Consider the following 5,865-nt stretch of genomic DNA (forward strand, 5'->3'; position numbering starts at 1 on the left):
GGGGGGGGGGGGGGGGGCGCTCAACGTTTGGAGCGTAGCAGCAGAGTGTTGCTCGACTGAAGTAAAAATTTAGACATCAGCCGCTGAAGAGTTCATCAAGAGAAGGAATCATCACAGGTTTATATAGAAGCAACTGGATTATTTTCTTTGTACTTCTTAGGGCTGGGAGACTTGTATGTTTGGAGTATAGATTGTATTTAAAGATGGACAACACGTCTCCGCTTTATTGGGCATTTATTGGGCCACCATTGGGCATTTTTAGGTGGGTACACCCAACTTCCTGTTTTAGTTTACCCTCAACGTTCTCATCAGCAGGGCCATGCAGAATCTAAAGAATATAATTGAAAGATAATTTTCTGGGGGAATTTTTAGGCCTTTATTTCAACATGACAGCTGAAGACATGAAAGGGGAGAGAGAGGGAGGAGGACATGCGTCGAGGAGTAAACCGCTATATACGTGCACCTGCTCTACCAACTGAGCTAACCCGGAGATAAAAAATAACTAAAAATTAAACTCAAAAGGTTAACACATCCCCACCAAAAGCAAGAAAAACTGTCCGCTAAATTCCACAGATTTTCAATCTGGATCACCGCTAAAAACTGTACAAAAAAATGTACGCAGATTCCGTTTGGGCCTGCCATCAGGGTTGTTTTTCAGCCCACACGTTAGCGAGAGAGAGACAAAAAAGAGAGATGGAGGGGTATGTGTGTTAGTTAGTAGGAAGTTAGCAGTTACGCTGTAGCTGTGAACGTAGCAGTGTGTACAGTTTATTCATTGGTGAATAAATGCCACAACTTCTGGAGAACCAAGCCAAGTTTCCGTGTCTGGCCTGCTACCTGCTGGTTAAAGAAAGGGAAGGAGGTCTCTCTCTCGCCAACCCAGGGAAGACCCTGTTAGTCAGTAAACCTTGTCAGGATATTTTATTTCATGTTTCTCAGTTAAACATAAATATATACAAGTTGAAAAGGAGCCACTCACGCTACGCTCACGGCACGCCACGCTCACACCACACTCACGGCACGCACACACCACGCTCATAGCACACTCACGGCACGCCGCGCCACGCTCACGCCACGCCAAGCTCACGGCACGCTTACGCCACGCTCACGTCACGCTCACGTCACGCCAAGCTCACAGCACGCTTACGCTCACGGCACGCTCACGGCACGCTCACAGCACGCTCACGCCACGCTCATGCCACAAAATCCACATTGTTTGCACATGTTTTTCAGTCTTTAAAAAATATGAATATGATGCAAACTTGTTTTACACTGATCATATTGACATCAGTAAATATCATCCCTAACCACAATGTTAATACTCGTTATTGGCCAAACTTTTAATATCGATGCATCGCTAGAAGTAATGAACCTTGACCGAGCCCATTCATCGAGACATCTCAGCAGCTGAGTGTGGAATAAGTACAAAAACATAAGGTGGACTCACACAGAAACACTTAGGAAGTTATTGATTCCATTCAGAAGGATGCATTGATGAGCTTACAAAAGCTAATCAATTGTGGTTTTTTTTTTATATTCCCTGTAATAAGTTGTTGACCTGTGAAGTCTATAGTGTGTATTATCTGTGACAATAACATCCAAACTATGCCAAAACGAGTCATTGATGGCTCTGCTCGGTCCTGTTGCTCTCAAGTATAAAAAAGGCAAATAGAAAGAATTCAGTAATTGCAGGTGGTGTGTTCAGGGTCAATTGTCCCTTGAACAGTGAACATAAATGAAAAACGACAAAAGAGCGAGCCTCCGGTGCATTTGATGGCGTATTAAGATTTTGTATAAGTCATTTAACCTTTCACCTCCAGGCAATTATGAATTTCCCTGCCACGCTATCGATCGCTGTCGTTAGGTCTGTATTAATTGGACTTGTCAAACGGCATAATCCTGGCCCCCGCGAGGCTGCGTCTGCCCACGAGAGGTTATCACCACCGACCCCAGCTGAATGGTAATGAGGGTGTATGGGCACATGAGATAATACCAGGTGTGTGTGTGTATATGGGGGGGGGGGGTTCACAGGGTTAAGACTGTGTGTGTCTGGAATTTTAAAGATGTCTCCACCCATTACAGAGTTCATTATTGTGTTCACAAACGTATCCTCTTCACGCTATCTCTTCCTCTGTTTTCTCGTGTGTGTGTGTGTGTGTGTGTGTGTGTGTGTGTGTGTGTGCGCGTTCGCGCGCGTCCATGCGTGTACTTGTATCACCGTATGGGGACAAAAAGATGGCCCCCACAACATAAACAATTAGATTTTGGTAATCATTAACACTTATGTATTTAGGTATTTATGTATTTATGTAAAAGGGGTCGCACACTGTGATGAACCTGCACACAATTATCCCCCATTATCACCCTCAACTCTACTGAACGTTATAGCATCTTTTGGCTCATTGTTTTGGGCCTCTGGCCAAGAGGTTTACTGTTTTGATTAATTCCCAAAGCTCTTATCAGTGTCATCTGCAGCATCAGGCAGCTGTTTTCAACAAAACAAACATGTGTGTGTGTGTGTGTGTGTGTGTGTGTGTGTGTGTGTGTGTGTGTGTGTGTGTGTGTGTAACTCGCCGATGAACATAGTTCAGCACCTAAAGAGCCAGATGTTTTTCTCACTTTTCTCAGCCAGCCACCAGGGGGCGATCCAGATGTTTTGGCTTCACTTTTACAATCTCTGCATCCACCCCTGGTTGAGACAAGCAGCTTGTAGATACAGCAACTGTTTGCCAACAAGTTCCCCATATCAACCTTAAGAAGTGACACACATGTATGTGAGTGATGTGTTCACAGCTGATTTTACGTTATTGCAGGTTTAAGGTCAGGTGTTTCCGGTAAGAGAAAAGGTTAAGCTTAGGTATGTCATGGTTAATGTTAGGTAAGACTCCAGAGAATGTTAGTGTTGTTAGTCAAGGTAATGTCCCTAGTGTCAAAAACAAGTCAATGTAGGACAATGCTATATATAGTGCTATATGTCTTCTAAACAAGTGGAGTGTTGACTGTGTGAGCCTGTGGCATCAGCAGGGGGGTTGACCACGTACACACACAATATGGTATACACATGTACATGTATATACATTCAGTACACAATTGTTTTCTTTTTCAGTTGCCGTTAGCTATGGATTGATTCTAACATAATGAACAAAGCCGTCTTTTGCGGTCTTTAAATGAAAGCTGTCTTTTAGGCAAAAAAATAGTATAATTCCTTCATTTGTGAAGAGAACAATGCTAGTATTTTTGTAGTTTTAGCTTGTAGATGATCCACAGGTTGAGCTACAGCTGATATCTATGTGCTTTTGTCACTTTATTGAAATAACTGTGCTGTGCCATTTCATCTTCAGGCTTTGGTGGTGTTGCAAAACTTCTTTTACTTTTCTCTCTTTTGTTGACACACGCACGCACATGCACACACACACACACACACACACACACACACGTAAACACATGCATACATAAACACAAAATAGCACGTACATGACTGAAATTGGTTTAGGTGTCCTCCAACCCCAGCTTCAGCTGTGGGGCCCTAAAATCAGCTCTAACCATCCATCATGCTTTATAGCACATCACCCGTTACTGCCTGACAACAGGGAGACGGAGAGAAGGAGACCCACAGAAATTCTGAGACCCCTATGGAGGGAGGGAGGGAGTCAGGGAGGGAGACTATTAAAAAGAGCCAAACAGCAGGAGAGAAAGAGGGGGGAGAGATGGAGGGAGTGTATGAAAAAAAAAATGGAAGAGGGAGAAAAAGCATCAACCTTTTCTAATCAATATCCATTTCCCGGGGCTGTCATGTTGTTGCGAGAGTGGCTGTTGCATTACCAAACACACAACGTCTGATCCTAAATAAAATATCACCTTCAGTCCCCACCATCCCATTCATCTTCATTTAACAAACACTCAGCTTTTGGCAATAGCTTTTATGCACGCTCTGCCATCGTCAGAATGAATATGTCAGAATGACAGCGTCTGGCACCTGCATACAGGAGCATTCCTCCACAGGAGACACTTGACTTAGTGGCATTGTTGCACTGCACAAGTCAGATGGGTGTTTTCGTATAGGGATGGATTGCAACATGCAATTCAATTTAAAGTTTATGACTCATGACTTGAAGACTTTGAGAGTTTTTTTTTTTAGAAAACACTATGAATTTAAATCCAAAAAAAGAGTGTTTTGTGAAGCTGTGTAAATGCAGGGCTCTCCAGAGAGTGGGAGAATGCTGTCATCACATATATATATATATGTTAATGTACTGTATGTATGTTCTAATGATCAGCTTGAAAATCAGCTTGTGAGTGTATGTGTCCATGTATACACACACTCCTTTAAATAAGTCCAGACTGACAGCTGACCTTATCAGCAGAATATCTAACTTGCGTGATAAGTCTGAGAAAAACATGCAGAAGGCCAAATTGGCTCTTTTCTCCTCTTCACTCCCAACTGCTTTTTCCCATTTTTCTCTTCTTTCTTCCGCTTCTCTCTGCCTGTCACGGGTCTACGAATGGCATTAAGTAAATCATCTGACTGCGCATCAAATGAAAAAAAAACAGTGTAATGTCATTACTGACGTACTGCGCTTTCCCTGATTCTCATGGCTCTCTATCAATGGACTCTTTGTTTTCTGAGTGAGTGTGAAGGGCAAAGGAAAGGCTCTTCTGCATTAGTTTGCCTCTCTGAGTGTACATCAAGAGTACACAATTCTTTCTCTCTGTTTTGGCCTCCGGACTGGACTGGATAAAAAAAAAAAACACAAATCCAATCTACCAAATCACTAATAGATGCTTGTTCAGTTGTCTGACAACAGAAACATGAAATATGTAAGTTAGCTTAGCTTAGTTTAGGACATTGTATAAGTTATCATGGACAGCAGGAAGGGTCCAAATGAGGTTTAATAACCAGCTGAGACTTGGAAAAGTAGCAGGACTGTGTCTGTTCCACTCCTCGACAGATGTTGGCTGTAATGCACACCGTGGTTTGCTAGCCTGACTGAAGAAGGGTCTAGCCCGTATTCTGCTTGTTTTCAGGTTCATAATTGTATTTTTAGGTTATACCAGAATAGGTTTCCATAGTTTAATCATAGTTCCATCAGCTCCTCTTTTCAGAGTGGGGAGCTCTCTGTTTTAGTTACAGAGTGAGGCATCACACTTCTATTCCATCTTTGTTTGGAGTCACACATACACAGTAAGTAAAGACTACTAGCCAGTCAGAAGCAGAGTATGAGGGCCCTGACAGTACCTATTTCACGGACCGTAAACTAGCCGTCAGAAAGCAGAGTATGAGGGTCCCTGACGTACCTAGTAAGGACTACTAGCCAGTCAAAGCAAGTATGAGGCCCTGACAGTACCTAGGTAAGGACTACTAGCCAGTCAGAAGCAGATTATGAGGCCCTGACAGTACCTAGGTAAGGACTACTAGCCAGTCAGAAGCAGAGTGAGGGCCCTGACATACCTAGGTAAGGACTACTCGCCAGTCAAAGCAGAGTTGAGGGCCCTGACGTACCTAGGTAAGGACTACTAGCCAGTCAGAAGCAGTATGAGGGCTGTCCTGACAGTACCTAGGTAAGGACTACTAGCAGTCAGAAGCAGAGTATGAGGGTCCTGACAGTACCTAGGTAAGGACTACTCGCCAGTCAACAGAGTATGAGGGCGTGTCCTGACAGTGCCTATGTAGGACTACTAGCCAGTCAGAAGCAGAGTATGAGGGTCCTGACAGTGCCTATGTAAGGACTACTAGCCAGTCAGAAGCAGAGTATGAGGGTCCTGACAGTGCCTATGTAAGGACTACTAGCCAGTCAGAAGCATGAGTATGAGGCGTGCCATGCTAGCAGCTACGTGAGCATTATAACGTTTGTCTCTGAAGTAAAG

This window comes from Etheostoma spectabile, chromosome 12 (assembly GCF_008692095.1).
Source record: "Etheostoma spectabile isolate EspeVRDwgs_2016 chromosome 12, UIUC_Espe_1.0, whole genome shotgun sequence".
NCBI classification, from domain to species: Eukaryota; Metazoa; Chordata; class Actinopteri; order Perciformes; family Percidae; genus Etheostoma; species Etheostoma spectabile.